This window comes from Cynocephalus volans, chromosome 12 (assembly GCF_027409185.1).
Source record: "Cynocephalus volans isolate mCynVol1 chromosome 12, mCynVol1.pri, whole genome shotgun sequence".
In the NCBI taxonomy this organism is placed as follows: Eukaryota; Metazoa; Chordata; class Mammalia; order Dermoptera; family Cynocephalidae; genus Cynocephalus; species Cynocephalus volans.
In genome coordinates this window covers 78,708,109-78,722,362 of record NC_084471.1, presented here as the reverse complement: position 1 = coordinate 78,722,362, position 14,254 = coordinate 78,708,109, and the positions used below count along the sequence as shown (strand labels likewise).

General features: G+C 36.6%; 1 protein-coding gene across 1 annotated transcript in view; it reads right to left on the bottom strand.

The window, feature by feature from the left end:
• SLC2A13 (solute carrier family 2 member 13) overlaps window positions 1–14,254 on the bottom strand; it is a 317,237-nt gene that overhangs the window by 65,167 nt on the left and 237,816 nt on the right. The window lies entirely within an intron of this gene.

Sequence of the window (14,254 nt, the reverse complement as noted above, 5' to 3'; positions counted from 1 at the left end):
AATTTTAAAGAAGCGAGGGTATGACCAAATGCTAACCTTTCTCTAAGTTAATCACATCTATAGTTGAATCAATCAATCACTGCTTACTTGATAGCAGTATCTTAACTGCAGGAAACTTTTAAAGAGGCAAAAACCTTTAGAGGACAGGATTTGCTAACCAAAGCCTACAGCATGCTTATAGGCTTATAAAATGAGTTTTCTTACTGTCACAGAGCCATTTGCCAGACAATTCTGGAGCACTTCATATATAATAGGCACATACAAGGCGTTGGAGACATGAAAGATGAATAAGCCAAAGTCCCTGCTCCTTAGTAAATAAAAGGCAAGAAAGAGAAACAGAGGCATAATAATGGCAATATAATAGAAAGTAGGTATGAACTACCCAAAGGCCAGAGGTCTATTCACTTTGCCAGTAAGAGCTGGGAATAATTTCAGTGATAACATTTGAACTAAATCATTTAAAAAAAAAAAAAAAAATTTACCAGGCAAAGAGGTGGAAGGAAGGGCATTTCAGAAAACTGCTTGTTTTATTATTAAAGATCAGTCAGCACAGATTTATTAAATGTCTACTGTGTACAAGTAATTATATTAAGGGGTATGGGAGGAGAAGCAGGCCAACCAAAAGGACATCTGAAAGACACACAAATCATCCGAAAAAGATACGAATGACAATATTTCCAAATCCTCAAAATCAAAATAACCTCTTCGATTCATTTTTAAGACACTGGCATTGTTTAAAAATTAGACTTATTATCATTTCAGCCTCCTGTAAACTTTTCCTTTGGTAAATAGTCATCTTTATTTTTGAATGAGATTTCAGCCCTAGACAACAAGCAAAAGAGAAGACTTTCAAAACCTACTGAAAGTTCAATATACCTTAGAGAGGTGATTCAGCAATGTAGATATAAAACAGTTCACAGCTGGGAAAAGCACAATAAGTAAATGAAGGCATTAGAAGTAACCTCTGCTTCTGGTTTTGGGAACCAGACTAGGATATTTTGGAAGGGAAGATAATTTCTACTGGTATTTTGTTTATTTTTGTTTGTGTATTCTGCCCATAAGAGGTCTAATCTAACAACTCTAACTGTTCAAATGGCCTTATATGATATTCATTTGGTAAGGTCAACTCACCCATTTGCAGAGAAATGGATCTCTATTTTGTTGCTAAGAAAACAAATAGTTCCCATAAAAGTCCAAAAAGCACAATGATAAAGACTAATAATTACTGAGGCTTTACTGCATGTGCACGTCAGCCATATGAAATATTATCCATAGTGAATAGCCACCTCTATCACTCATTCAAGCATCCCAGTCTGATGACAACTTCCCATTTTTCCAGCTTGCTTATTACATGATCACTCCATGACTTACTCTGTGCCAGGCATTCCAGGCACAGGGACATGTTAGTGGGCAAAACAGAAATTCCCTGCCCTCACAGAGCTGATTTGGATATTAGACCTCTTGATGACCGCTACTTAACGGAACCATCTACTTGCTCTCTATTCAGTAGGTTTTTTTTTTTTTTTTTTTTTTTTCCTTATCCACCTTATTGACCATGGCCCATCATTTCAATATCCTAAATTTCCCTGCTCCTTTATCATTCCATCCCACCCATCTGGCAAAAATCCAAGCCCTAATAAATGCATTCGTCTCTTCTCTGCTCTGCCTTCACCCACACAGAGGCAAATGTAGCTGAAGGAATCAGGCTATAGTACAGATTAGTAAAAGTAGTTCTTTTATAACTCATGACCACCAGCCTCAAATGGACCCAGAAATTTTTAGTAGTTTTCTACTAAACATTTTTGGTAGTTTTACAAAAACAAGTGGTAGGTCAAATTTTTTTCAAAGGCTGTAGTTTGCTGACCCCTGTCATAAATGATGACAACTTTCAGGATTGTATGAAGTTAAGCAAAGTAAAGATTGTTAGAAATCAGGGGGCAAAGATGCTTTAAGATTAGTGTGTTGAATAAATAGACATCTATGGAACATTCCACCCAAAGGCAACAGACTACACATCCTTCTCAAGTGCAGAAGGAACGTTTTCCAAAGGCAGCCTGAAATTTTTAGTAGTTTTCTTTAGTTAAGTGTACACAAGAACTATTTCAACCACTCTTCATGAAAACTATCCTATTTTTCTGCACTTTCTTCAAACCTCCAATGCTCCGTTTTCCTGTACTCTCTGCAAATGACTCTAGCTTTACAGAGAAAGTAGGGGGCAACAGAGGGGGACTTTATTTTCTCTTCAACAGCAAACACATAAAAACCATCATCCTATTTTTCCTACCCTCCAGTTACAAAGGGAAGCTGTTCTTACTTAAGGCCAACTTTTCTATCTGGACTTTCTTTCTACTTCACCTCAGACCCCTTTGATTTTTTGCCTCTTCTCTCTCTTATACACCCAGTATCTTCAGGGGGAAGTTTATGTTATTGATTTGAGATTTTTCTTCTTTTTTAATGTAGGCATTTAAAGCTGTAATTTTCCCTTAAAGGACTGTTTTAGCTGCACCCATATTTGGTATGTTGTATCGTCATTTTCACACATGTCAAAGTATTTTCTAATTTTTCTTGTTTCTTCTTTGACCCATTGGCTATTCAGAAGTGTGATAATTTTCATATATTTGTGAATTTCCCAAATTTATTTGTTAGTAATTTCTAATTTCAATCTACTGTGGTTGAAGAATATAGTTTGTATACTTTTGGCCCTTCGAAATTTATTGAGGTTTATTTTATGGCCTAACCTGGAGAATGTTCCTTCTGCACTTGAGAAGGACGTGTATTCTGTTGCCTTTGGGTGGAATGTTCCATAGGTGTCCATTTCCAATACACAAATCTTAAAGCATCTTTGCCCCCTGGCTTCTAAAAATCTTTACCTCTGTTTAAATTCATCCACATCCTGGAAGTTGTCATCATTTATGACAAGGGTCAGCAATCTACAGCCTTTGAGAAAAATCTGACCCACCATTTGTTTTTGTAAATAAAGTTTTATTGGAAATGACCATTTGGGACACGCCCATTTGTTTACTTTTTGTCTGACTGCCTTCATGATTCCAAGATAGATCTGAAAAACTGTAACAGAAACCACATGACCTGCAAAGCTGAAAATATTTACTATCTGACCCATTACAGCCAAAGTTTGCTAATCCCTGATCTAGAACGTATATACAGATGCCATATGCAGATTCTTCTTTCTTTTCCTTGTAGCTCTCTCTCTTCCTTACTTTCAAAACAGCTGCTCTTTTTTTTTTTTTTTTTTTTGTGACCGGTAAGGGGATCCGAACCCTGGGCTTGGTGTCGTCTGCACCACGCTCAGCCAGTGAGTGCACCGGCCATTCCTATATAGGATCTAAACCTGCGGCCTTGGCACTCCCAGCGCCGCTGCGCTCCCAGCACCGCACTCTCCCGAGTGAGCCACGGGTTCGGCCCAAAACAGCTCCTCTTTTACCTCACAGAGACACGTAATACTCCTTTCCCTCTGACCTTCTACTTATGTCATAGCTTTGCTTCCTTATAAATGGAAACTTCATGGTAAATCTTTTTAACCACCCTTGTCAGATCCTCAATATTTTCATTATTTAGGTTCTTCTATTATAGCCATACTACAAAATTCATGTTTGTTTTTTCCCAAGCCTCTTTCTCCTCCCTTTCTATACCTAGGCTACTCCGTACTGCTGGAAAAATAATACCACCAGGCATATTGATAAAGACACACATTCATAGCATTCAACCTTGGCTGGATACTCACTGCTGCCAAGAAACTTTTACCTGTCCCTAGTCTGTAACTTTCCCCACTCCCACAACTGATATCCTAAAGACCCATGACTCTTCTTAAATCCCAATCCTTATTCCTCCAAAAATCTCTTAGAAGATGGATTGACTTGTTGAGGCTCAGAACACGCTACTCTAAAATATGGCACTTTAGAGGTCACACTCTGACCTCTTCCCCCTTTCTCCCATGAAGCATGGTCATAAAAAAAACCATCCTCTGATCTACCTCCTCTGCAAGTAGATCATAAGACCCTCATTCCAGAGGGGGTCCTTCCCTATACCCAGAGGCTAAGAAAGATATGAATAAACAGGCCTTGCTGAGTTCCCAGTTTACTACCATTAGATCATAACCCTTTGTCCAATCATACATCTGCATGACTGTCCATGAAAATAATAGTTTTCCCTGGGTCTTTGGTTCTTCATTTCTAACGGTTCCTGTCTCACATAAAACCTTTTGTTATGGGGTGTCCATCATGACCCTTGAGATAAGTGAGGAGAAGATACTACTTTTTTTCCACTACATCTTACCTCACAGTAAGAAGTGAAGGGACTAGGCATGGAATTTCTCAGCTTTAAACTCAGATTTGAACAAAGACATCTACACCCCTATCTGTCCTCACCTCTTTTTCTCCCAGGCTCTGAAACAGAGGTGTTCAAGGTCATCCCTGGACCAGAGCTTTTAATCTCATTCCCCCTGGCCATCACCAGGACCAACACCTTGTCCCACTGGTTTTCTTCTTTTTATACTTTCAAACCTATCCCAGAACACACTTCATAGTTTATGTGCAAGCTAAATAAAGCCCTTTCTGTATAAAAAAGCATGAATAACTGTCTTTTTGCTTCTCCACACCAGTTCATAGGGTTCACTCGGTGAGAGGCCACGTATTCAAACCTGCTCAGTTTCCCTGCCATCCTAGGGGGCAGACCACTGTTTCAGCCCTCATCCCGACTTAGAGCCTCTCAGGCTTCTGGAAGCAAGACGAGATTTCCCTACCCCTCCCTCTTCCTTGACCTGGGATGTCTTTTTCTATCATATGAACTATTCTGTGACAAAATTCTCCCAAATATAACAACACTCCTAACTTCAACCCGACATTTAGAAGGTAACACAAAACTTTGAATATCTGGAAGAATCTGCTAATTGACTTTTTACAGAGAGCATGTAACATAACTGTGGCTTTAACAAATGACATTTTAAAAAAGTAACAAATTCTAGAAGTGGCTATTTTTCACTCATGATTTGCTCTTTAAGGCTTTCTTGAACATGACCTGATGAATTTATATAACGTCTTCTAAATAGAAGAACTGAGAATTTCAATAGATAGCACAAAAATCAATGCTCAAAAGAATATTCTAAGCATAGATTAAAACATTTTTGTGTGTGTGAAAAGCAGGTATGAGGCCTCTTTGCCCCCTTTCACAGTGTGAGCTGGGCTGAGTTCTAAGTTCTAGACTTCAAGTTTTCCATCCCAAGAGTACATGATCTCTAAGAAGCCACCCGTTCCAAGATCCTGCATGAAAGAAAAAGACAGAAATACATAAAATCTAACCCTAAATTCACACATACTTTAACACAGAAACATATTAGAATGCTATAACATTTCACAAATATTTACTCTTAGGTACTGATTTCAAGGGCAGAAATTATAGGTGTGCTCTACTTAAGGAAACTTTATGTTTACAAAAGAAATGAATTAAGAAGATGTATGCAAAGGTACTATGCTTTATAAAAGGGATTGCTGAATGAATAAAATGGGGATTCCTCCCAACTGACATATTTTAAATTTCAGACAAATACATATGTAATAAAGTTGACGGAGATGACCCTCCACTTTGCTTTGCACACATCTCTACTGCAGAACTTACAATGCTCCTTACTGACTGGTTTGTAAAATAGACTATGAGGACCCGAGGGTTAAGGCCTCGCTTACCAATCTGTATCTGCAGAGCAGCATATAGCCCAGTGTGGGCTGGATCCCCAGTACATGTTTATTGAATGAGTGAAAGCACAACAGCTCTGTGAATCAAGGCATTACCTTAGGTTCACTGACCTGTTTCTGCTCATTTATGGAAAATAACTTTGAGGGGTATGTGGATTAAGGTGAATATACCAGTAGAAGGTAAAACTAATTGTCAAAGCGTTCTTCAAACTGAGCCTGGTTTTTAAACTGCCAGAGGCTAAAGCTGACATTTGCAAACATTCAATCAACAGCCAAAATGGAATTGGTTAGTGATTTTGATACCTCACTTTCAGAAAGAAACACCAGCTGCAAAGGCCAATTTTCTTGAAACCCACAGAAAGAGAGTTCCCTCTTTTAAAGCACAGCCCACAAAATGTCATCAGAAAAGGACATTACAATATTTAAGAGAATGTATGGTCAATAGTGTGCCCAGAATTCATTCTGTTGTTCTCGATTGTGGACACTTTCACATGGGAAACCAGACAATGGGAAGGACACTCCTCTAAGGTGGGATGCAACTGTCGGTGGAACTGCAGGTAGGGTGTACTAGAAACTCTAACAGGAGATTGGAAAATACATTACCCAGACAATAATTAGAATTAGAACTAAAAGGCTCTTTTCTTTCTGGTTGCAGGAAAGGAGGATTTAACTTTTCACTCTCTCACCTTTCTTTTATCAAAAAGGGGGAAAATAAGTATTCACATATTTAGAACAAAACTAGTTCTAAAACTATAAAATGTTTCCAATTAAATTAAATAGGAGAAGAACAAAAGGCAGCTTAGTGTCTAAGGGAGAGAAAGGATGGCCTATTTTCATCCAATCAATCGTTTACACGTTTCAAGTGGCACCTGAGGTCTTAACCAAATGTGCCCTCTTCTCTCTCAGAAAATCTTTTAAAAATTGATTAGGGCTAATTTAGAACATTTTTAGTTTCCACTCTGTGAAGTCAGGCATAAACTCAGCCCTCTAGAAAATGGTCCATTTGTTTTTTAAGTATGTCCCATTAAATCCTCATTAAGAACACTGTTTGGTCTTAAAATGCCTGCCTCCAGTATGCTCTAAATTTCGGAAAATCAATGGCAGCAAACACAGGTGTAGGATGACCATAGGCTGCTCCAGGTCCACTTTCATTCTCTGCAGAAATGTATCTGCACTCATTCACCACATGAATTTCACACCCTACTTTGTGCGGTAATGTCAGCTGTTTTCCCTGACAGCTACTTCAAACTTTGCATACTCTTTCTTAATCCCCTCCCTCACTGCTCCTACCACCTTCAGTTAGGTGACCTGGAATCCAATTTACCAGATAACATACCCCCCATTAGGGGGGACTCCGTGCCTTGCTCGGAGCCCTTCAGAGGGCTGCAAAGAACTCCAGAACTCTTTTCTCTGTAGATATCAGGCGATTCCTTCCCATATATTTGAATTGCCTAAGTGGGGAACTCATGAGAATAACAACAACAACAAAAATTCTAAGAGACTTAAGTAAATGGTTAGAAATGAATTAAAAAACCTGGGGGCCTACCGGTACTGATTTCATGCAGCGAATCATGCTTTACCACCCTGGTAAAGCTGCTCTCACAGAGATTGCAATGATCTTCTAAGCGTCAGTTCTGAGCACTTTTCTGTCCTAATCTTAATTTGTCATTCTATGATAAAATTTCTTGAAAAATGTCCCTCTTTCTCAAAATGTTCTCATTGCCTATGTTCCTTTACACTATTCCCTTTATATTTCTCCCACCTCTGAGACTGCTGCATATTAGTCTTTTCTTTCTCCTTTGGTTCTGTGTTCCAGGAAATTTACTTTCACTTTTTTGCTAGGAAACACCAACTTTATATAACCAATACTATAACCAATAAACTGAGACTCCATGACCTTTCTCTATTTTCCATAAGTGCCAGACTCCTGTTTCCAGCTGTCCATTCTTACCCTTGCCATCTCTCGTCTGAACTTTTCCAATAGTCTTCTAACGAGTCCTCCTGCTGCTAGACTTCTCCCACATCATCTTCTACAACGCCTTACATCTAACCTGATCAGACTTCTCTCCAGTTTAATTTCTGTAATAGCTTTCCACTGCCTATAGGACGAAGATCAAACTCCTTATTATGGCCTGATGTAGCCCTTGCCTATCTTGCAAACCTCTTCTTGCTATTTCTCTATAGGTGCTATGGGCTCTAGCCACTACAGAAAATGGCAGTATGTAGAATATGACATGCTGTAGTATTTTTCTTCATATTGTGTTCTGTTTGGACTACTACTTTCAAACTTATATTTCCTATACATTCTTAAGTCAGCATCACCTCCTCTGTGAAACTTTCTTACCCCAGCAGAATTAGGTGCATCACTCTGCTGGCAGAGAATCACAAAACTCGAGTGTCATTACCACCCATACCACTGTTTCTCTAAGGATTTGTGATGTGTTCGCTTTCCCTTACTGCACTGTGACCTCCTCAGGGCAGAGAGTTTTGGCTTGTACATCTTTAATTCCTAGTAATTTCCATATTGCTTCATACATAAGTGCTGAGTAAATACTTGTTGAGTAAGTAGAGATGAATGAATGTCACTTATATTTATAGCAGATTTGGTAGTTCTCTCTACAGTTCCAGTGGACAAGTTATGCCTCGTTCACCATGTCTCAGTCCATGAAGATAACAGGATTAAACCTTGAATCAAGCTATGAATTGTTTCTTATAATTCATGGCTCTCATCAAATTCATATACAACTGTCCAGAACTCTCTGAAACACAGTCATATTTCTCATCTCTTCCCCTTAGAAGTTGAGGCTAAGAATCAATTGATTTCTGAGTTAGAGGCAAAAAAAAAAAAAAAAAAAAAAAAAATTGTACAGTAGTGAGGCCTGCAAATGAAAAGCAATCAGACTCCTACTCTGATTGAGCAATAAGCTCTGGCATTACTAAAAGGAGCAAATTTAGCCTATTGGAGAGAGTGGTCTTTTTGTTTTTTTTAAGATTTACTGGTAGTTTGGGCTCTAATTTCTAGTAACTGATTGCCTAATCTTTTTAATGAATTCTTGGGTTGGTTCTCTTACTTTATCTCAAGAAAGTGCACCAACAAATTCTGGAGGGAAGAAGAGAGCTCTATCTGCCAAGCCTGTCAACTCCAACAGGGTTAAGTGTTTTCCTGTTACACTAAAAGAACATTTGATCAACATAGTTAAAAACAAAAAAACCCACTTCTAACTTTGCAAATGTATGATGATGTGTATATGCATGTGTGCTCATACATATACATATGTATATATAGGTAAACAAATGTGCACATAATATACATACATTTATATATAACTTTCAGTCTTGATAAATTTGGGAGTAAAATCAAATTTGCATGGAAGATGACAATCAACACATACACAATCTTATTAGAGAGCAACATGCTACCTTCAGAGGAAAGAGACAGTAATCAATCTTATCTGGTGATAGTATATGTTAGTCATTCCTGAAGGGACAGGAGATAAATATTAAAAGAAAGAGATTAATACTATCTCTTAATATAAGAAATATTAAGAGATTAGGTTTGCAAATAGACCAAGTAATTGATTAGTATTTGTATGAAAAATGATTTTGTAAGGTGAGTCTTATACCAGCCTTATTACAGTTATGTGACAGACAGCTTACCACATAAAGAGACTACAATAGATAATTTCATGTTATAATTTAACCCTTACATTGGCTTTATGAGGGAGACTTTATATTCTCCTTTTTACAGATGAGAAACCCAGGATTTAGAAAGGTTAAATTATCTGAGCAAGGCCTCACAGCTAAAACTTGGCAGAACAGGGATTCAGTCCTAAGGATGTTGTCTTCAAATGTCCAGATTTGTATAAGTTTATTTGAAGGAAAACAGGTTAAACAATAGACAGGAAATAAGCTAACATTAAAATTGGAAAGAAAATAACTACTGTTTTCATAGCAGTGAATAATGCACAAAGCACTTTACCACTGAATATATTGTGTCTTCTGGTCTTCCCAGTAACTTGGTTAAACATGTCTTAGCATTCCTATTTTACAGATGAGGAAACCAAAGTTCAGAAAACTAATAGATTTGTTCATGTCTCTAATGAAAGTTCTCTGATTCCAATTCAGTATTTACTCCACTTACCCTTTAGTTTGTTGAAATTTAAAGTTATGCCATTGAGAAAATTGATTAGCATCGTGAAGACACTGACATTGTGACACTCTGATAGATGGAGCCTTCTATTGTCTTGTGCAGACAGCATAAGCAGCACTGGTTACACTCCCAGTACAATGGAGGCAGAAAGGTCAACACAATGTGGAAAAGAAATGACCACTATGGCACATACTTAAAAAAATGTTTTTATTGAGACTGAAATTCATATAACATAAAATTTACCATTTTAACCCTTTTAAAGTTTGCAATTCAGTAAATTTTAATATATTCAGAGTTGTGCAACCATCAGCACTACCCAATTCCAGAACATTTTTATCACCTAAAAATAAATTCCATACCTACCAATTTCCACCTCCTATCATTCCCTGGCAACCACTAATCTAATTTTTGCCTCTTTGTCTATGTATTTGCCTATCCTGGATGTTTCATATAAATGGAATCATATATGTGCTCTTTGTTTATGGCTTCTTTCACCTAACATAATATTTTCAAGGTTCATCCATGTTGTATCAGTACTTCATTCCTTTTTACAGCTGTATAATATTCCATTGTAGGATATATCCCACTTTGTTTTTCCATTCATCAGTTGATGGGACATTTGGGTTATTTCCACTTTTTTTGGCTATCTAACTAATGTTGCTATGTACATTTGTGCACAAGATTTTGTGTGAACATATGTTTTTAATTCTCTTAGGTATATGCCTAGGAGAACTGCTGGATCATATGGTAACTCTATGTTGAACTTACTGAAAAATTGACAAAATTTGGTTCATGCACACTTTTTGATACTTGATCTTCAATCAATGGTGTTGATATAGAAATAGTTTTTCCAAATCAGCAGTAGAAATTGTCAATTGAAGAATTTTAAAATTTTTAATGGGCATCACCAAAAGAGAAGTTGTTTTTCAAGATAACTATGCTGTTACTTATAGTAGTGATCTGATGAGCAGAGTGAAGATTCTCCATGGCTTTTTACTCAAAAAATGACAGGGAATGTTAACCCCAAATAAAACAGCGAATAAACTATGAAAGGTTTAAGTAATGTTCACCAGGATCTACTTGCCCTCCATTTCAAGGTATGTAGGGATTTACAAATCCCCACCGTCTGCATGTTATGAGTAGCAAGTGACTAGTTGTGGCCATACAATACAAGCAGAAGTAATACTTGTAGGGCAGAGCATTTAATTGCCTTTGCTCAACTTTCCAGCTCTACATGCCACCTTTGTGATAAATCTTGAAGCTTTGTGGTGAGAGGTGTCATCATGGAATGGTGCAGCATCCATTAGCCTGGGCTCCCAAGACATGAGCAGAGTCTCCATTACTTTAAACCACTAAGATTTTATTGTTGCTATTAATGATGCTATATCAGTAATGCCCATCCTGTCCTGACTGCTATACCAGCAAACTTATTTTTGTATCATTCTGGTCATGAGCTATAGCATACGACTACAGGCACATGTCTTAAGTTATCAGTATGCTTTTTTTTCCCCAAAGCATTACAAACTGATCATTACCTTGTTGATACATACTCTACAGGTGGATCACTGAGCTAATCAAAAATAAAAATAAAAATAATGTAAGAACACAGTTTTGTTGGGGCTCATCATCACTTGACAATTTAGAAGCATACTGACAATTATGGAGTCAAAATCGAAGCATGGCACTGAGGAACACTTTCTTTGATTAGCATGGTACTATTTTTATTTTTAAATTAATTTTTCTTTTTAAATTTTAATTGATACATTGTAATCATACCTACTTATGAGGTATATACAATCTGATGTTTTGATACATACATATGTTGTATAATAATTGAGTAAGGGAGTTAATGTATCAATCACCTGATGCATTTATAATTTCTTTGTAGCAAAAACATTCAAAAGCCTCTCCTCTAGCTGTTATGTAGTACACAAAACTTAACTGTTAACCCCAGTCAACATGTTGTGCAATAGAACACCAGAACTTATTCCTCCTATCTAGTTGTAATTTTTTTACCTGTTGGCCTGTCTCTCTCTGCTTCCCCTCACCCCGACCCCTGTCTCTGGTAATCACTGAACTAATCTCACATTGTACTATTTTTAAATGTAAAATTGAAATTCTCATAGTAAGTAAGCTAATAAATATTCTTTCAGATGTACCCCCCATAACCATAAATATTCTCGATTTTTGCAGTAGAAACTTTTCAGAATTAGAAAATTAAAGGTCAAAAGCAATTCAGTGTCCTTTTTAGAAAAGATATTATTCATCTGTTTAACATATAAAATATATATATAACTAATCAAGAAAGTGAGGTATGTAAGACTGACGTGTTTCATGTTTAGCATCCATAAAGACCAAACTTACGTAAACATATTTAGATCCACAGTCATACACACAGCTGCCAACATGACTTCAAGTGTGCTGAGAGGGGAAAGGGAAGTAGAAACTTAACTCTTGGTCTAAGCCTTTCATGGACTTTGGAAATGATATTCTGTCCTCATTTGACAGGTTAAAAAAAAGAAATATTTAGAGGAAAAACACGTTAATTTTTGCTTGAAATATTATGGGGATTTTGTCTCCACCAAAATATTCTTTAGAAATACTCCTCCTCAAACCAACTGAATTTAAAAGACTATGTAGTTCTTAATATGGACTAATGTAATTTCATGACTTTTATTAAACCAACACACTTGATAAGTAGTTAAAAATGATTTCTAGATTATAAATTTAGAAATGAGAATCAATTTTTATCCAGAACTAATTAATTTAATGTTTGGAATATCATAAATAGAAATATGAGTATCTAGTGTCTGCATTATTTGTAAATGGGACGTCACATTGCCTTTATTATATTCTCTCTATGTAAACATAAAACATAGGTTGTTTTACCATTTTTTATAAGAATCATGCTGTTTTAGAGAAACTAAGAATAACAAATCACTCTTATTCTAAGGGTATAAGGTTCCCTCCAGAGGGGGGGAAAAAGAGGAGGAGGTAGGAGGGGAGTTAGTTTAGAACAGATTTAAATTTAGAAGCTTCAGAAACTGGTGGGAGAATAACTTTTTAAAAATTTAAAAATGACCTTTTAGCCGACTCTTAGAAAAGATTAGTAAAGCAAGTCAACCTCCTTGGCGCCATCTCTTCTTACTCCCTTTGTTATTTAGATTTCTTTATTTAGATATTCCATTTTGGTAGGTGTTTCCCACATTGCATTTGTTGGTGGCAAAACAGTCATAAAATTAAATATATATATATACATGTATATGAAAGTATATATATTTTTTAAAAAATAGGTTGTTTTAAAGTAAGCACTCTATATTTTTTTATATACCTGAGCAAATATTTCTTAAAACTGCCTCATTTTGGGGGACCCATTTTTGTTTGCTTTGGTAATCAATGGTTCTGTATTTAAGTGTTACCCAAGTATCTCGTTATGCCCCAAGAAAGAGTCTTGGTGACCAAATCTGCTTTACATTTTTTATCAATAACACCTGGCACTAGACTTATCACATTGTTAAGTGCTTCACACAGTGACAACAAAATCAAAAAGAACAAACACATTTTGACTTATACTGCTTTGCTTAACAGTTCTTCCATAGTTGCTTGGAAAGCATTCTGATTTTTATAACAAATTATGTTTGAATGTGAAAGACGAAGTGAGTTTTTTTTTTTTTTTAACATGTGTTTGTACATATCTGTAGGGTACAGTGTGTTGTTTCAATGCATGCATATACTGTATATTGATTCACTTAGGGTAGACAGCATAGCTTTATACCTGTTAATCCCCTTGCCCCTAGCCTCCCCCTCCCTTTTCCCTTTCCTCTCCACCTCTGGTAACCATTATTCTACTCTACTTTTATGAGAACCACTTTTTTTTTTTAGATTCCACGCAAGTGAGATCACATGGTATTTGTCTTTCCGTGCCTGGCTTACCTCACTTAACATAACGGTCTCCAGTTCCATCCATGTTGCTACAAATGACAAGATTTCATCTTTTTAATAGCTGAATAGTATTCAATTGTGCATATATACCACAGAGTCTTTTTTGTTTGTTTTGTTTTTCTTAATTCACTCATCTGTTGATTGGCATTTAAGTTGATTCCATCTCTTGGCTATTGTGAATAGTGCTGCGATTAATATGGGAGTGCAGGTGCCTCTTTGACATATTGATTTCATTCCCTTGGGCATATATCCAAAAGTGGGATTGCTGGGTCATAAGGTAGTTTAATTTTGATTCTCTGAGGAACCTCCATATTGTTTTCCACAATGGCTGTACCAATTTACATTCCCGTTTGCAACATTAGAGTTCCTTTTTCTCTTCATCCTTGCCAGTATTTATTTTCTGTCTTTTTGATAATAGCGATTCTAACTGGAGTAAGGTGATATCTCACTTGGTTTT